The sequence below is a fragment of the Heterodontus francisci genome, chromosome 2, assembly GCF_036365525.1.
Source record: "Heterodontus francisci isolate sHetFra1 chromosome 2, sHetFra1.hap1, whole genome shotgun sequence".
NCBI classification, from domain to species: Eukaryota; Metazoa; Chordata; class Chondrichthyes; order Heterodontiformes; family Heterodontidae; genus Heterodontus; species Heterodontus francisci.
Window position 1 is genome coordinate 191,213,057 of NC_090372.1, and position 16,437 is coordinate 191,229,493.

The following is a 16,437-nucleotide window of genomic DNA, read 5'->3' on the forward strand; positions in this document are numbered from 1 at the left end:
CGAGATGGATCATCAACTCGGCACTTCTGGCTGAAGACTGTTGCAAATGCTTCAGCCTTATCCTTCGCACTGATGTTCTGGGCCCCCCATCATTGAGGATGGGGATATTTGTGGAGCCACCTCCTCCAGTTTGTTGTTTAATTGTCCACCACCATTCACGGCTGGATGTGGCAGGACTGCAGAGCTTAGATCTGATCCGTTGGTTATGGCTTAGCTCTGTCTATCGTATGCTGCTTACGCAGTTTGGCACGCAGATAATCCTGTGTTGTAGCTTCACCAGGTTGACACCTCATTTTGAGGTATGCCTGGTGCTGCTCCTGGCATGCCCTCCTGCACTCTTCATTGAACCAGGGTTGGTCTCCTGGCTTGATGGTAATGGTAGAGTGGGGGTTATGCCGGGCCATGAGGTTATAGATTATGGTTGAGTGCTTCCTCCAAGTGGTGTTCAACATGGAGGAGTACTGAGTCATCAGCTGAGGGAGGGCGGTAGGTGGTAATCAGCAGGAGGTTACCTTGCCCATGTTTGACCTGATGCCATGAGACTTCATGGGGTCCGGAGTCAATGTTGAGGACTTACAGGGCAACTCCCCCCCCCTACTGTATACCACGTGCCACCACCCCTGGTGGGTCTGTCCTGCCGGTGGGACAGGACATACCCGGGGATGGTGATGGCAGTGTCTGGGACATTGTCTGCAAGGCATGATTCCGTGAGTATGACTATGTCAGGCTGTTGCCTGACTAGTCTGTGGGACAGCTCTCCCAACTTTGGCACAAGTCCCCAGATGTTAGTAAGGAGGACTTTGCAGGGTCGACAGGGCTGGGTTTGCCGTTGTCGTTTCCGGTGTCTAGGTCGATGCGGGTGGTCCGTCCGGTTTCATTCTTTTTTATTAACTTCGTAGCGGTTAGGTACAACTGAGTGGCTTGCTAGGCCATTTCAGATGGCATGTAAGAGTTAACCACATTGCTGTGGGTCTGGAGTCACATGTAGGCCAGACCAGGTAAGGCAGCAGATTTCCTTCCCTAAAGGACATTAGTGAACCAGATGGGTTTTGACAACAATCGACAATGGTTTCATGGCCATCATTAGACTAGCTTTTAATTCCAGATTTATTAATTAAATTCAAATTCCACCTTCTGCTGTGGTGGGATTCGAACCCATGTCCCCAGAGAAATACCCTGGGTCTCTGGGTTACTAGTCCAGTGATAATACCACTACGCCACTGCCTACCCTTAACCAATAATGAAGTAAAACATACACACACAAATTGAAATATTAAAACCCCTTATTTATCTGTGCCTCTCACCCACATGCATACACCGGTTAACCGGGAAAAAGAAAAGGGATTTTTATTTATAGCACTGTTACAAAGAAAACAAAAACAAAACACTTCGGCACAATACTTGTCCTTGGTTTTGGTTTGGTGTCCCAGATGCGTATAGACAGCTGTCATTGGAATCTTCCTAGAATAGTTCTTTCCACGTGCTGTTGAAGATCAGTTTGGGTAGGTTTTCCATGAAATGCAGAGGCTTCAAATCGGTCTTACAACAAAAATGCGGCACCAAGTTCCCACACATTTGATATTCAGGGTTTCTTCAAATACAGTTGGAAATAGGAAACTGACGCACTGTATGCAAGATTTCTTTTCAAGAGAGGGAGCTGGGTCGTCTTCTTTTGGTCGGCAAAACCTACCTGTTGTAATAGTTTAACAGTTCAAGCTGAAACTCAAAACAGTCCAGAAGTCAAGTCTCCTGACCTTTATAAATCTTGACCTGTCACTTCTTGGTAAACATCACCCCAAGTCAAAAAACAACCCCAGCTGGGTGATTATTCACAGACAGGTGCCTTCCATTACAACTTGTTTACAAGCCAAATCCAGGAACCTTCTTTGAAAAAAAAGACAAAGTTGATTCCAGATGAATCAATGTCCATAATTCAACTGTAAGTCCTTCAAACATTTTTACAAAAATAAAGTACTCTCGTAACACCTCCACCCTTGGAGAAATGAAACACCATTTTTAAATGTGTTTCATTACCAAGTGTAAAAAAAAGACAACATTTTAAAACACATTTTTCACACTCATTCCCATTCACTCTTTCCCTGTAGTTAATACAATTCTGCTTTCCATATTTGCATTTATTTCACTCAAACAAAGTTAGATTCTCAATAAAGCACCTGCAATAACACTATTTTTTCCCGCAATGTGGATAATCTTTAAGTGATAGGGCTGTTATCGTAAACTCCATCAGAATTGGCTGGCATTCTGAACTTTAATTTTTCCACAAAGGCTAGGGGGTTATTATCAGTATATACAAGTGTCTCTCTGTAGTTGCGGCAGACAGACTTCAAAATACTTAAGAGCTAATAAGAGACCTAGGGTTTCTTTTTCTGTTGAATATCTTTTTTGGTGTTAATTTAGTTTCTTTGAAAAGTATCCCACTGGCCTTTCTATGCCCGATTCATCATCTTGCAGGACTGCACTGACCCCCATGTCACTAGCATCAATTGCTATCTTGAAGGGCTTAGTGAAATTTGGAGCAGCCAACATGGGTTCAAAATGGCCTTCAGCTTCTCAAAAGATGCTTGGCATTCCCCCGACCACACTACCTTGGTTTTCCTTTTCCGTAGCAAATCTGTTAGTGGAGCAGCTATAGCTTTGGTACAAACTTGTGGTAGAAACCACACATCCCCAAAAACCTCATGCTTTCTCAGTTAGTCTTAGGGATAGGGAACTCCACCAATGCTTGTACTTTCGCTGATCTTGGCAACACTTGTCCTTGCCCTGTTATACGCCCAACGTGGGTCACTCTCACTTTTGCGAATTTATTTTTGGCAAGGTTTATTACTAACGCAGCTGATTGAATTCTGTTAACAGTTAGTTGTTTCAAATGGTCCTTCCAAGTGTCACTGTACAGCAGCACATCAAGGTAAACTATGCAGTTAGGAACACTGACTACTACTTGATTCATTGGTCTCTGAAAGGTGACTGGGACATTTTTTAGCCCAAATGGCATAACTCAGCATTGGAAAAGACCATCCAGGGTGACAAAGGCCAATATTTCTTCATCTCAGGGTGTTAAAAGGAACTTGCCAGTATCCCTTCAACAAATCTATTTTTGGAAGAAACATGGCACTGCCCACTCTGTCAATACAGTTTTCCAAGTGAGGGATTAGATAGGAGTCTGCTTTATTACTGCATTAACTTTTCTGCAGTCTATGCAAAGTCTAGTTGAACCTTCAGGTTTAGGCATTAATACTATTGGTGAATTCCAGCTCCTTTGACTGAGTTCAATTAGGTGGTTTTCCAGCACGTACTGGATTTCTGCTTTTACCTGGTCCTGCTTCTCTGGACTGAAGCAGTAAGGAGGCTGTTTTATAGGAAAGGATTCCCCTACAACCACATCATGTGTGGCTAAGGTTATACATCCTGGCTTATCCCTACAGACTCTTAAATGCCGTGAGTAGCCTTGTTAGGTCTTCTCATTATTCTGCATCTAAATATGAAAGCATAGTGTCCAATCTCCCTAACAAATCAGTATTAGCTAACCGGATAATAGGTGGTTCAATTTGAGAATTTATTAGGCCTCCATCTGCCTCATCCTCACTATCCCTTTCATCCTTCACTGTCCCTACTACCTACCTAGGCTTGCTTATCTTCTTCCCAGCGATAATATTGTTTCAACATATTGATATGACACAGACGATTCTTTTCCTGGCGATCTGGGGTGCCAACCGAATAATTTACTTTACCAATTCTCTTGAACACTTTATATGGACCAGTGAACCATGCTTTCAATGGTTCACCCTGTAAAGGTAGTAATATTAACACCTCATCCCCTGGTAGAAATGTTCGGCTCTTGGCATGCTTGCCTGTCCACTTTTTCCATAGTTGTTTGGGAAGCTTTCAGGTGTTCTTGAGCCACTTTGAAAGCTCTTGTGAGCCATTCCCGGAACACGGATATATAATCTAGCACAGAAGATATGTCTCTCTGTTCTAAAAAAACTTTAATTAGTTTTACAGGACTTCTTATCTCATATCCATAAACTAATTCAAAAAAGACTAAAACCTGTAGACTCATCAGCTGAATCCCTAGTGGCAAACAAAATAAATTCTAGCCCTTTGTTCCAATATTGGGGATATTCATGACAATATGCCGTAATCATTGCTTTGAGGATCTAATGGTTCCCTTCTAAAGCTCCCAGTGTCTTTGGGTGGTATGCTGAAGACTTTAGCTGTGTTGTACCCAAATTACCCATTACTTCCTGAAAGATTTGAGACATAAAATTGGAACCGTGATCCGACTGAATCTCGAGCTGTAATCCATATCTGGTGAAGAACTGGGTTGATGTCTCTACCACTGCCTTAGCAGAAATTATGCGCAATCTGCTCAAGTATTTCATTTGTAACTGAAGTTTAGCTAATTCAACTGCATTATCCTCTGGTTTGCTTTCTTCTTCATCAAATTTTAAATGGTGTGCTCTTACTTCAATTATGTCTGCTTTCTTAGCTCCTGGTTTTAACACCAACCCCAATTTTGCTGCCAATGCTTCGAGCTTAACTTTGGTTAAGTACCTCAAACCACTCAGGGTTACATCCTCCATCCCCAGAAAAGTCGCAGCAACTGTTAAAGACATTCCAGTGGTGTAGACTTTACTCTATTACACAATAAACCTGGTTCTTATTATTTTTCCTTTTTCAATTATTAATATCTCACTTACAATTGTACATCATCGGTGTTAGGTTTATCCCACATAGAGCCCCAATTATATTTTATGACCGAGGCAGGAGGAATGCACTGTATATTCTAGTCCCACTTCTCCACAGGTCACAACATATATTTAAATTTCCCACTTACCGATAAGGTCAATCATTTACTTAATTCTTCCCAAAATAAAGCACACCAACCAGGTTTCTTTAATAATCAAAATTATCAATTTATTATAAAACCAGTCTTAACCAATAATGAAGTAAAGTGCACAAACACAAATTGAAATGTTAAAGCCCCTTATTTATCTTAGATCCTCACACACAGACACATACACACATAGTTAACCAGGAAAAATAAAAGGGATTTTTGTTTATAGCACTGTTACAAAGAAAGCAAAAAAAACCCACTTAGGCGTAAAACTTGTCCTTGGTTTTGGTTTGACGTCCCAAATGCGTATAGACAGCTGTCACTGGAATCTTCCTAGAACAGTTTTTTCTAAGTAATGTTGAAGATCAGTTTGGGTAGGCTTTCCATGAAATGCCAGAGGCTTCAGATAGGTCTTACAGCAGAAATGCAGCAACAAGGTTTCTGTTCCCACACATTCAATATGCAGGGTTTCTTCAATTACAGTTGGAAATAGGAAACTGATACACTGTATGCAAGATTTCTTTTCAAGAGAGAAAGCTGGATCTTCTTTTGGTACGCACCCTTATTTACAACTTAACATACTGCTACAACCTCAATATACATTTTGTCCCAACCCATATCCCTTTTTGACTCCACATTCTCCCACTCTGTTCCCCCATTAGTGGTAGAACCTTCAGCCATCATCACCTCATGCTCCCCACCTTCAAATGCTTCTTCAAAATGTATCGGACTACCCTTTTTGTCACCTCCCTAAGTCTGACTCAGTTACCTTTTCATAAATAAAAACAGATAATGCTGGATGTACTCTGCAGGTCAGGCAGCATTTGTGGAAAGAGAAACAGAGTTAATGTTTCAGGTTGATGACCATTCAATAGAACTGGGAAACGTTAGAAATATGCTAAGTTTTAAGCAAATTAAAGGGGGGACAAAAAGGCAAGGTCTGTGATAGCGTGGAAAACAGGAGAGAGTAAATAATACAAAAAGAGTTGGTGGTGCAAGGCCAAAAAGAATGGTAATGGGACAAGTAAATAAACAAAAGATGTGCCTAGAGGAGACGTGAATGGCAAAATAATGAACAGCTGCTGTCCAAAAGTGAAAACAAGGGATAAAACAAGACAAAAACCACAAAGAACAACAAAACAAAATGGACGCAGAGATCCCAGTCTGGAATTATTCAACTCAATGTTGAGCTCAGAAGGCTATCATGATTCTGGGAGGGAGCGGAAGGGGTGAGAGCAGAAGTACAGGAAATGGAAATGGGCTGAACACAGTCAAGCACTGTGTTAACTATGGTGGCCTGATGGGGGTGGGGTTGGGGGTGGGGGGGGGGGAAATAAAAAAAATCGAATCCTCGGATGAGGAAAAAATGTCAGAAGCACCGTATAGAAGACTGCATCATCAAAACATATGTGATGGAGGTGCAGAAACTGGGAGAATGGAACAGAGTCCTTGCAGAAAGCAGGTAATGAGGATGTGTAGTTAAGGTAGCTGTGGGAGTCAGTGGGCTTATAGTGAATATTGGGTGGGGAAGACGGTGGCGTAATGGCAATCTCACTGAATTAATAATCCAGAGGCCCAGGTAATGCCCTGGGGACACAAGTACAAATCCCAACACGGCAGCTGGTGGAATTTAAATTCAATTAATTAATAAAAGAAATCTGGGATTGAAAGCAAAAGTCTTAGTAATGGTGCAATGAAACGGTCATTAATTGTTGTAAAAACTCATTTGGTTCGCTAATGTCCTTCAGGGAAGGAAATCTGCTGTCCTTACCTGGTCTGGCCTACATGTGACTCCAGACCCACAACAATATGGTTGACTCTTACATGCCCTTTGAAATGGCCTAGCAAGCCACTCAGTTGTCAAGGGCAATTAGGGATGGGCAACAAATGCTGGCCTCGCCAGCCACGCCCACATCCCATGAAAGAATTTTAAAACAAGATAGCCTGTCCCCAGAAATGGAGACAGAGAAGTCTGGGAAGGGAAGAGTCAGAGATGGACCATGTGAAGGTGAGAGAAGGGTGGAAATTGTTAGCAAAGTTGATAAACTTTACAGTTTAGGGCTATAGCAGGTAATTGCACCAATACAGTTATCAAATTACTGGAAAATGAGGTAAGGGAGGGAGTAAGAGCAACCCCCTGCTCAATCCGCCGAGTAGGACTGGAAAAAGGAATGTTCCACATATCCCACAAAAAGGCAGCCATAGCTGGACCCACAGCAACACCTTTTATTTTGAGGAAGTGAGTGGAGTTTAGAGAGAAGTAATTCAATGTGAGAACAAGCTCAGTCAGGCAGAGGAGGGTGGAGACTGGCTTGGCCTCTGTTCACGAAAGAAGCAGAGAGCTCTCAAACGGTCCTGGTGAGAGATGGAGGTGTAAAGAGATTGGACATCCATGGTGAAGAGGAGACAATTAGGGTCAGGAAATTGGAAACTGTTAAATTGATAGAGGGCATAAGAGTCATGGATACAGGTGGGAAGAGACTGGACAAGGGGAGAAAAAAAATTCGAGATAGGAAGAAATCAGTTCAGTGGGGCAGGAACAGACTGAAATAATAGGTCTTTTTCCACCCTCCCCCCTTTCACTTGATTAAAACCTATTACATTTCTAACCTTTTCCAGTTCTGATGAAAGGTCATCAACCTGAAACGTAACTGGTCTTTTCTCTCCATAGATGCTGCCTGACTTGCCGAGTACGTCCAACAATTTCTGTTTTTAGTTTCAGATTTCCAGCATCTACAGCATTTTACTTCAGTTACCTTTTCCCCTGTGCATCTTAGGATGCACAGTTAAAGGCACTATATAAGAATAAGAAATGTTGAATGTAAAGATTGGATCAAATCAGGGAGATAAGTGGCTTGGACCTGACTGGGGCTTCTAGTTTTTAAAAAAAGAGTTTACAAAAGAGAACAGATTTGCAGAACTGGAGGGGCCACTGCTGAAGGAACTGCAACTGCCCCTAGAAGCTAGTGTGAGGTCAAGGGACAGTCAGTTAGTTCAGTGTAATTTATTTTCCTTTGTATGATTTCTCACACCAATAGTAATAACGAGGAAAAGAATAGCGTATTTGGAGAGAAAAAGCAGATAGTTCATGTAAACTTTCAGTGTTTGCTTCACCAAGCACCAACTGTTTTCTGCAATCTAACTAGTTAGTTAAGTGATGCAAATCAATTGGGTCAATGTAAAGGCAACAATGAAAGGGACATAAATAAATCCTTGTATTAACTTATTACTGTCTACTTATTATGACTGGCACAATGTGAATTCTACCACTGCTTAATACAGTTATATAATGTACAGAAAAGAAATTATAATACTAGCAGTAACTTGCTGATATTTTGGCCAACAATAGTGCCGTCATTCAAATCTATTTTGATGCTGAGTTCAGCATATCCTGGAATTGTATACTAGAAATAGTCTTGTGAAAAATATTCATACTGGATGTTATTTGTGCTGAAAGATTCAGATACAGCACACATTAAGATTATGAAAGGGTTTGTCACACTGATGATGTTTCCACTTTTGAGAGACACCAAACTAGGGGCCATAAATATAAGATAGTCACTAATAAATCCAATAGGGGATTCAGGAGAAACTTCTTTACCCAGAGAGTGCTTAGAATGTGGAAATTGTATGTAAGAACGCAAGAAATAGAAGCAGGAGTAGGCCATTCAGCCATCAAGCCTGCTCCACCAATCAATACGATCAAGGCTCATCTTCTACCTAAACTACATTTTTCCGCACTATCCCCATATCCCTCTATTGCCTTCAATCAAAAAATCTACTGATCTTCAACTTGAATATACTCAACAACTGAGCATCAATAGCCCTCTGGGGTAGAGAAGTCGAAAGGTTCACAACCATTTGAGTGAAAGATATTCTCCATACCTCAGTCCTAAATGGCAGACCACTTACTGTGACCCCTAATTCTGACTCCCCAGCCAGGGGAAAACATCCTCCTAGCATTTACCCTGTCAAGCCCCTTAAGAATTTTATATGCTTCATAGGATCATAGGAAATAGGAGCAGGAGGAGGCCATTCGGCCTGTTGAGCCTGCTCCACCATTCAAACAGATCATGGCTGATCTTCTACCTCTACGCCATTTTTCCCCACTATCCCCATATCCCTCAATGAGATCACCTCTCATTCTTATAATTTCTACAGAATATAGGCCTGATTTACTCAATCTCTCCTCATAGAACAATCCCTTCATCCCAGGAATCAGTCTGGCGAATGTTCCTTCGAAGGCAAATATAACCCTTCTTATGTAAGGAGACAAAAACTGTATACAGTACTCTAGGTATGGTGTCACCAAGGCTCTCTGCAATTTCAGTAAGACTGCTTTAGTCTTATACTCCAACCCCTTTGAATTATACTCCAACCCCTTTGAATTAAGGCTCATACTATTTGTATTCCTAACTGCTTGCTATACCTGCATGTTAACTTTGTGAGCCGTGTACAAAAGGACACACAGATCCCTCAGAAATATCAATATCCCTCACCATTTAAAAAATATTCCACTCTTCTAGTGTTCCTACCAAAGTGGATAACTTCATATTTCTTCATGTTATACTCCATGTTCTTGCCCACTCTATTAAGCTCTCTAAATCGTTTTGCAGCCTCTTTGCATCCTCCCCGCCTAGCTTTATATCGCTGGGAAACTTGGATGCATTACACTGTCAGTCTCCTCATCTAAGTCATTGACATAGATTGATGGATAATGTTATGTAAATAGCTGAGGCCCGAGAGAACAGTAGTTGACGGAGCCCCGAAGGACATACCTGCCAGACTGGGCCTGCGGCGGCTAGTGAGAGAACTAACAAGAGGAAAATACATACATGACCTCTTCCTCACCAATCTACCAGCCACAAAGACATCTGTCCATGACAGTATTGGTAGGATTGACCACCACACAGTCCTTGTGGAGATGAAGTCCTGTCTTTACACTGAGGACACCCTCCATCATGTTATGTGGCACTACCAATGTGCTAAATGGGATTGAGTCAGAACAGATCAAGCAGCTCATATCTGGGCATCCATGAGGGCCATTAGCAGCAGCAGAATTGTTTCAACCCAAATCTGTAACCTCATATCCCAGCATATCCCTCATGCTACCATCATCATCAAAAGAGGGAAGCAACCCTGGTTCAATGAGCAGTGGAGGAGAGCATGCCAGGAGCAGCACAAGACATACCTAAAAATGAGATGTCAACCTGGTGAAGCTACAACACAGGACTACATGCATGCTACATGCTATGGACAGAACTAAGCGATCCCACAACCAATGGATCAGATTAAAGCTCTGCTGTCCTGTCACATCCAGTCATAAATGGTGATGGACAATTAAACAAATAACGGGAGACGAAGGCTCCACACATTGTTGGCGAGATGCCAATGCTGTAGCTGCACTGAAACAACTTAGCTAGGGGTGCGGCTAGTTCTGCAGCATAAATCTTCTGCACTACAGCTACGTTCCCATCTTCAATGATGGCAGATACCAGCATATCAGTGCAAAAAACAAAGCGAAAGCATTTGCAACCATCTTCAGCCAGGAGTGCCAAGTGGATGATCCATTTGAGCCTCTTCCTGAGGTCCCCAGCATCACAGATGCCAGCCATCAGCCAATTCGATTCACTCCACATGATATCAAAAAACAGCTGAAAGCACTGGATATAGCAAAGACTATGGGCCCTGACAACAACCCAGCTGTAGTGCAAACGATTTATGCTCCAGAACTAGCCGCACCCCTAGCTAAGCTGTTTCAGTGCATTGGCATCTCCCCAACAATGTGGAAAATTATCATCAAGATATGTCCTACCCACAAAGCTGAAGAAATTCAATCAGGCTAATTACCGCCCCATCAATCTACTCTCAATCAGCAAAGTGACAGAAAGTGTCGTTAACAGTGCTATCAAGCAGCACTTACTTAGAAACAACCTGCTTACAGATCCTCAGTTTGGGTTCCACCAGGGCCACTCAACTCCAGAACTCATTACAAGAACACAAGGATTAAGAGCAGGAATAGTCCATTAGGCCCCTTAAGCCCACTCCACCATTCAATAAGGTCAAAGCTGATCTGATTGTGGCCTCAACTCCACTTCCCGTCTGCCCCCAAAACCCTTGACTCCCTTGTCAATATGTCAGTTATAAACTGAGAGAGGGGAATATGCAACGACACCTGGGTGTTCTCGTACACCAGTCACTGAAGGTAAGCATGCAGGTAAAAAAGGTAAATGGTATGTTGGCATTCATAGCGAGAGGATTCGAGTACAGGAGCAGGGATATCTTGCTGCAATTATACAGGGACTTGGTGAGACCACACCTGGAATATTGTGTGCAGTTTTGGTCTCCTTATCTGAGGATGGATGTTCTTGTTATAGAGGAAGTACAGCGAAGGTTTACCAGACTGATTCCTGGGATGGTGGGACTGACATATGAGGAGAGATTGAGTCGATTAGGATTATATTCGCTGGAGTTCAGAAGAGTGAGGGGGGGGGATCTCATAGAAACTTATAAAATTCTAACAGGACTTGACAGGGTAGATGCAGGAAGGATGTTCCCGATGGTGGGGGAGTCCAGAACCGGGGTCATAGTCTAAGGGTACGAGGTAAACCTTTCAGGACTGAGATGAGGAGAAATTTCTTCACCCGGAGAGTGGTGAACCTGTGGAATTCGCTACCACAGAAAGCAGTTGAGGCCAAAACATTGTATGTTTTCAAGAAGGGGTTAGATATAGCTCTTGGGTCTAAAGGGATCAAAGGATAGGGGGCGAAAGCAGGAACAGGTTACTGAGTTGGATGATCAGCCATGATCATCATGAATGGCGGAGTAGGCTCGAAGGGCCAAATGGCCTACTCCTGCTCCTATTTTCTATGTTTCTATGTCGATCAAAAATCTATCTAACTCAGCCTTGAATATATTCAATGACTCAGCCTTCACTGCTTCCAGGGAAGAGAATTTCACAGAGTAATGACCCTCAGAAAATATTTCTCCTCATCTCAGTCTTAAATGGGAGACCCTTAATTATTTTAAACTGCGTCCCCTCGTTTTAGACTCCTCCAAAAGGGGAAACATCCTCTCAGCATCCACCCTGTCAAATCCCCTCAGGATCTTATATATTTCAATGAGATCACATCTCATTCTTCTAAACCCCAATGGATACAGGCCCAACCTGCTCAACCCCTCCTCATAAGACAACCCCTTCATGCCAGGAATCAGTTGAGTGAATCTTCTCTGAACTGCTTCTAATGCAATTATATCCTTTCTTAAAGTAAGGAGAGCAAAACTGTACACAATACTCCAGATGTGTTCTAACTAATACCCTCTACAGCTGCAGCCACACTTCCCTACTTTTATACTCCATCCCCCTTGCAATAAAGGTCAACATTCTATTTGCATTCCTAATCGCTTGCTGTACCTGCATACGAACTTTTTGTGATTCATGTACCAAGACACCCAGATCCCTCTGTGCTGTAGCGTTCTGCATTCTCTCTCTATCCAAATATACTGTTCACAGAATGTTTACGGCACAGGAAGAGGCCACCTGGCCCACTGTGTCTGCGCGGCCTGAAAAAAACACCAGCCTAATCCCATTTTCCAGCATTTGGTCCGTAGCCCTGCAGGTTACAGCACTTAAGGTGCACATCCAGGCCCCTTTTAAATGAGATGAGATTTTCTGCCTCCACCACCCTTTCAGGCAGTGAGTTCCAGACCCCCATCATCCTCTGGGTGAAAAAAAAATTCCTCATCTCCCTTCTAATCCTTCTACTTTACATCTATGCTCCCTATTCACTGACTCCTCTACTAAAGTAAATAGGCCCTTCCCAACCATTCTATCCAGCCCCCTCACAATTTTGTATATCTCAATCAAATTGTCCCTCAGCCTTCTCTGTTCCAAGTAGACCACCACCAGCCTATCCAATCCTTCCTCATAGCTGCAATTTTCCAGTCCTGCCAACATCCTCGTAAATCTCCACTGTACCCTCTCTAGTGCAATTACATTCTTTCTGTAATGAGATGACCAGAACTGCACATAGCACTCAAGTTGTGGCCTAACTAAATGTTTTATATTGTTCCAGCATAACCTCCCTACTCTTATATTCCATGCTTTGGCGAATAAAGGAAAGGATCCCATATGCCTTCTTAACCACCTTATTGGCCTGTCCTGCTACCTTCAGGGATCTGTAGACATTCACTCCAAGGTCCCTCACTTCCTCTACACCTCTCAGTATCCTCCCATTTATTGTGTATTAATTTACCTTGTTTGACCTCCCCAAAAAAATCAACCTCACACTTCTCTGGTTAACTTCCATTTGCCACTTTTCTGCCCACCTGACCAGTCCACTGATATCTTCCTGCAGTCTACAGCTATCCTCCTCGCTATCAGCCACACAGCCAATTTTTGCATTTCTGCAACGTCTTGATTTGGACGTCAATGTAGGAGGAATGGTTGTTAACATATACCACAAAAGGCAGGGACCCAGTATTGAGCACTGCAGAATTCCATTGGAAACAACCTTCCAGCCGCAAAAACACCCATCAACAATTACCCTTTGTTTCCTGCCACTGAGCCATTTTTGTTTCCAGCTTGCTACATTCCCCTGGATCCCAAGCGCTTTTTTTTTTTAAACCAGTCTTCCATGTTGGACCTTGTCAAAAGCCTTGGTAAAATCCATGTAGACCACATCAACTGTATTACCCTCATCTATCTTCCTTGTTACTTCTTCAAAAAATTCAATCAAGTTAGTCAGACACGACTTTCCGTTAACAAATCCATGCTGACCCTCCTTGATTAATCCGCGCCTTTCTAAGTGACAGTTTATCCTGCCTCTCAGAATTGATTCCAATAATTTGCTCACTACCAAGGTTATACTGACTGGCCTGTAATTATTCGGTTCATCCCTCACTCCCCTTTTAAATAAAGATACAACATTAGCAGACCTCCAATCCTCCAGCAACACACCTGTATCCAGGGAGGATTAGAAAATGATGGTCAGGCCTTCCACTATTTCCTCCCTGGCTTCTTTTAACAGCCTGGGGTACATTTCATCCGGCCCTTAATACTTCCTCTCTCCCTAGGTTTATCACAACCAATACTTCACACTCCTCCTTAACTCCGCTTTTGCGAAGACAGACACAAAGTATTCATTAAGAACCACACCCACATTCTTCCGCTTCCACACATAGGTTACCTTTTTGTTGTTTTATGGGCCCTACGTTTTCCTTACTTATCCTCTTATTCCTAACGTATTGATAAAACATCTTTGGGCTCTCCTTGATTTTAATTGCCAATCTTCTTTCATGTGCTCTCTGCTTTCCTAATTTCCTTTCGATTTCACTCCTCCACTTTCTATACTCCTCTTGGCTTCCTGTAGTATTGTGCTTTTCTATTCTTCCTGCCAAAGTGGACAAGTTCACATTTTCCCACATTATACTCTATCTACCAAATCTTTGCCCACTCACTTAACCTATCTAAATTTCTTTGTTGATTCTTTATGTCCTTTTGACAGCTTTACAAAGACAGCTATCTTTGTGTCACCAGCAAACTTATCTACCATACATTCAGTCCCTTCATCCAAGTCATTGTTATAGATTGTAAATTACAGCCTTGGTCCAAATATGGACAAAAGAGCTGAATTTCAGAGGTGTGGTGAGAGTGACTGCCCTGAACATCAAGGCAGCATTTGACCAAGCCATCAAAGAGCCCTAGCAAAACTGAAGTCAATGGGAATCGGAAAGAATCTCCACTGGTTGGAAACATACCTACAACAAAGGAAAACTCAAGATACTAGACACCATCCAGGACAAAGCAGCGTGCTTAAATGGCACCCCATCCACAACCTTAAACATTCACCCCCTCCACAGCCAGCACACAGTGGCAGCAGTGTGTACAATCTACAAGATGCACTGAGCAACTCAACAAGTCTCCTTCGACTGCACCTTCCAAATTTGCAACCTCTACCATTTAGCACAAGGGCAATAGACACATGGGAACCCCACCACCTGCAAGTTCCCCTCCAAGTCACACACATCGTTATTCCTTCACTGTCACTGGGTCACACAAGAAATAGGAGCAGGGAGTAGACCATTTGGTCCGACGAGCATGCTCCGCCATTCAATATGGTCGTGGCTAATCTTAGGATTCAACTCCACTTTCCCGCCTTCTCGCCATACCCCATGATTCCCTGAGAGACCAAAACTCTGTCTTTCCCAACCTTAAATATATTCAACAATGGAGCATCCACAACCCACTGGTTATGGGTTCCAAAAATTCACAACCCTTTGAGTGAAATAATTTCTCATCTGTCCTAAATGATTGGCCGCTTATCCTGAGACTCTGTTCCTGTGTTTTAGATTCCCCGACCAGCAAAAACAAACAATCTCTCAGCATCTACCCTATCCAGCCCCTTCTGAATCTTGTATGTTTCAATGAGATTGGCTCTCATTCTTCTAAACTCCAGAGAATATTGTCCCAATTTACTCAGCCTCTCATCATAGGACAACCCCCTCATTCCAGGAACCAACTTAGTGAACCTTCACTGTACCGCCTCCAATGCAAGTATATTCTTTCTTAAATGTGGAGACCAAAACTGCACACAAATTCCTGAAACACTCTCCCTAACAGCACTATGGGTGTGCCTACACCACATGGACTGCAGAGGTTCAAGAAGGTAGCTCACCACCACTTTCACAAAGGCAAATAGGAATGGGCAATAAATGCTGGCCTTGCCATCTATGCTAAAATCCTGTGAAAGAATAAAATAAAGCACAGATCCTTAGAGTACCCCTTTAGTTACCACCGAGTTTGTCCAGTCTATATGACAATTAGAGTCCTCCATGATTCTTGTATTACCCTTAGCACAAGGAGTTGAGACAAAGACAAAGAAAAATACACTTAAGGGGAAGCTAGATAAACGCATGAGGAAGAAAGGAATGGAAGGTTTTGCTGATAGGCTTGCTGAATATGGGGAAGGAGGCTTGAGTAGATTATAAACACCGGCGTGAACCGGTGGACAGAATAGCCTACTTCTGTGCTGTACATTCTATGTAATCAATGTAATATCATAGCATGCTTAGTAGTGTATTTTACTACATAGATCTAATTATGCTGCTACAAAACATTTACTTTTATTGTTAAAATATTGAAAGAATCTAAATGATGAGTAAAATGATATGTCCAGAATTGTCCTTTTTCATTTATACATCCTTGACAATTATTTTGTTTTTGAATTTTTCCACATACAAAGATGACAATTTCAGGTGATGGAGAGTGGAACAATTTCTTTCATTTATAACTGCTGTTGCCTGCATCGAGAATGGTCAAATGTTTCCCACAGACTACTGCAAACAATGTACCTTAGCCACAGCATCTCACACCTATTGCTGCAATGTGAATTTTCTATTTTTCACCCCAGCAATCAAAATGACCTCTTAATGAGACTATCAATTTAATGCCAATTAGTTTTGGCCTGAGGAATTATGCTTACTCAGAACTTGATTGAAACTTGCCAAAAGCTAAATTATTTTGATACAGCTCATACTGAATTTAAAAACTTTTATTCAGGAATTTATTTTTTTTTATTTTT

General features: G+C 42.3%; 1 protein-coding gene across 4 annotated transcripts in view; it reads right to left on the reverse strand.

Annotated features, from left to right (window-relative positions):
- Positions 1 to 16,437, reverse strand: part of LOC137349404 (toll-like receptor 3) — a 179,221-nt gene that overhangs the window by 122,304 nt on the left and 40,480 nt on the right. The window lies entirely within an intron of this gene.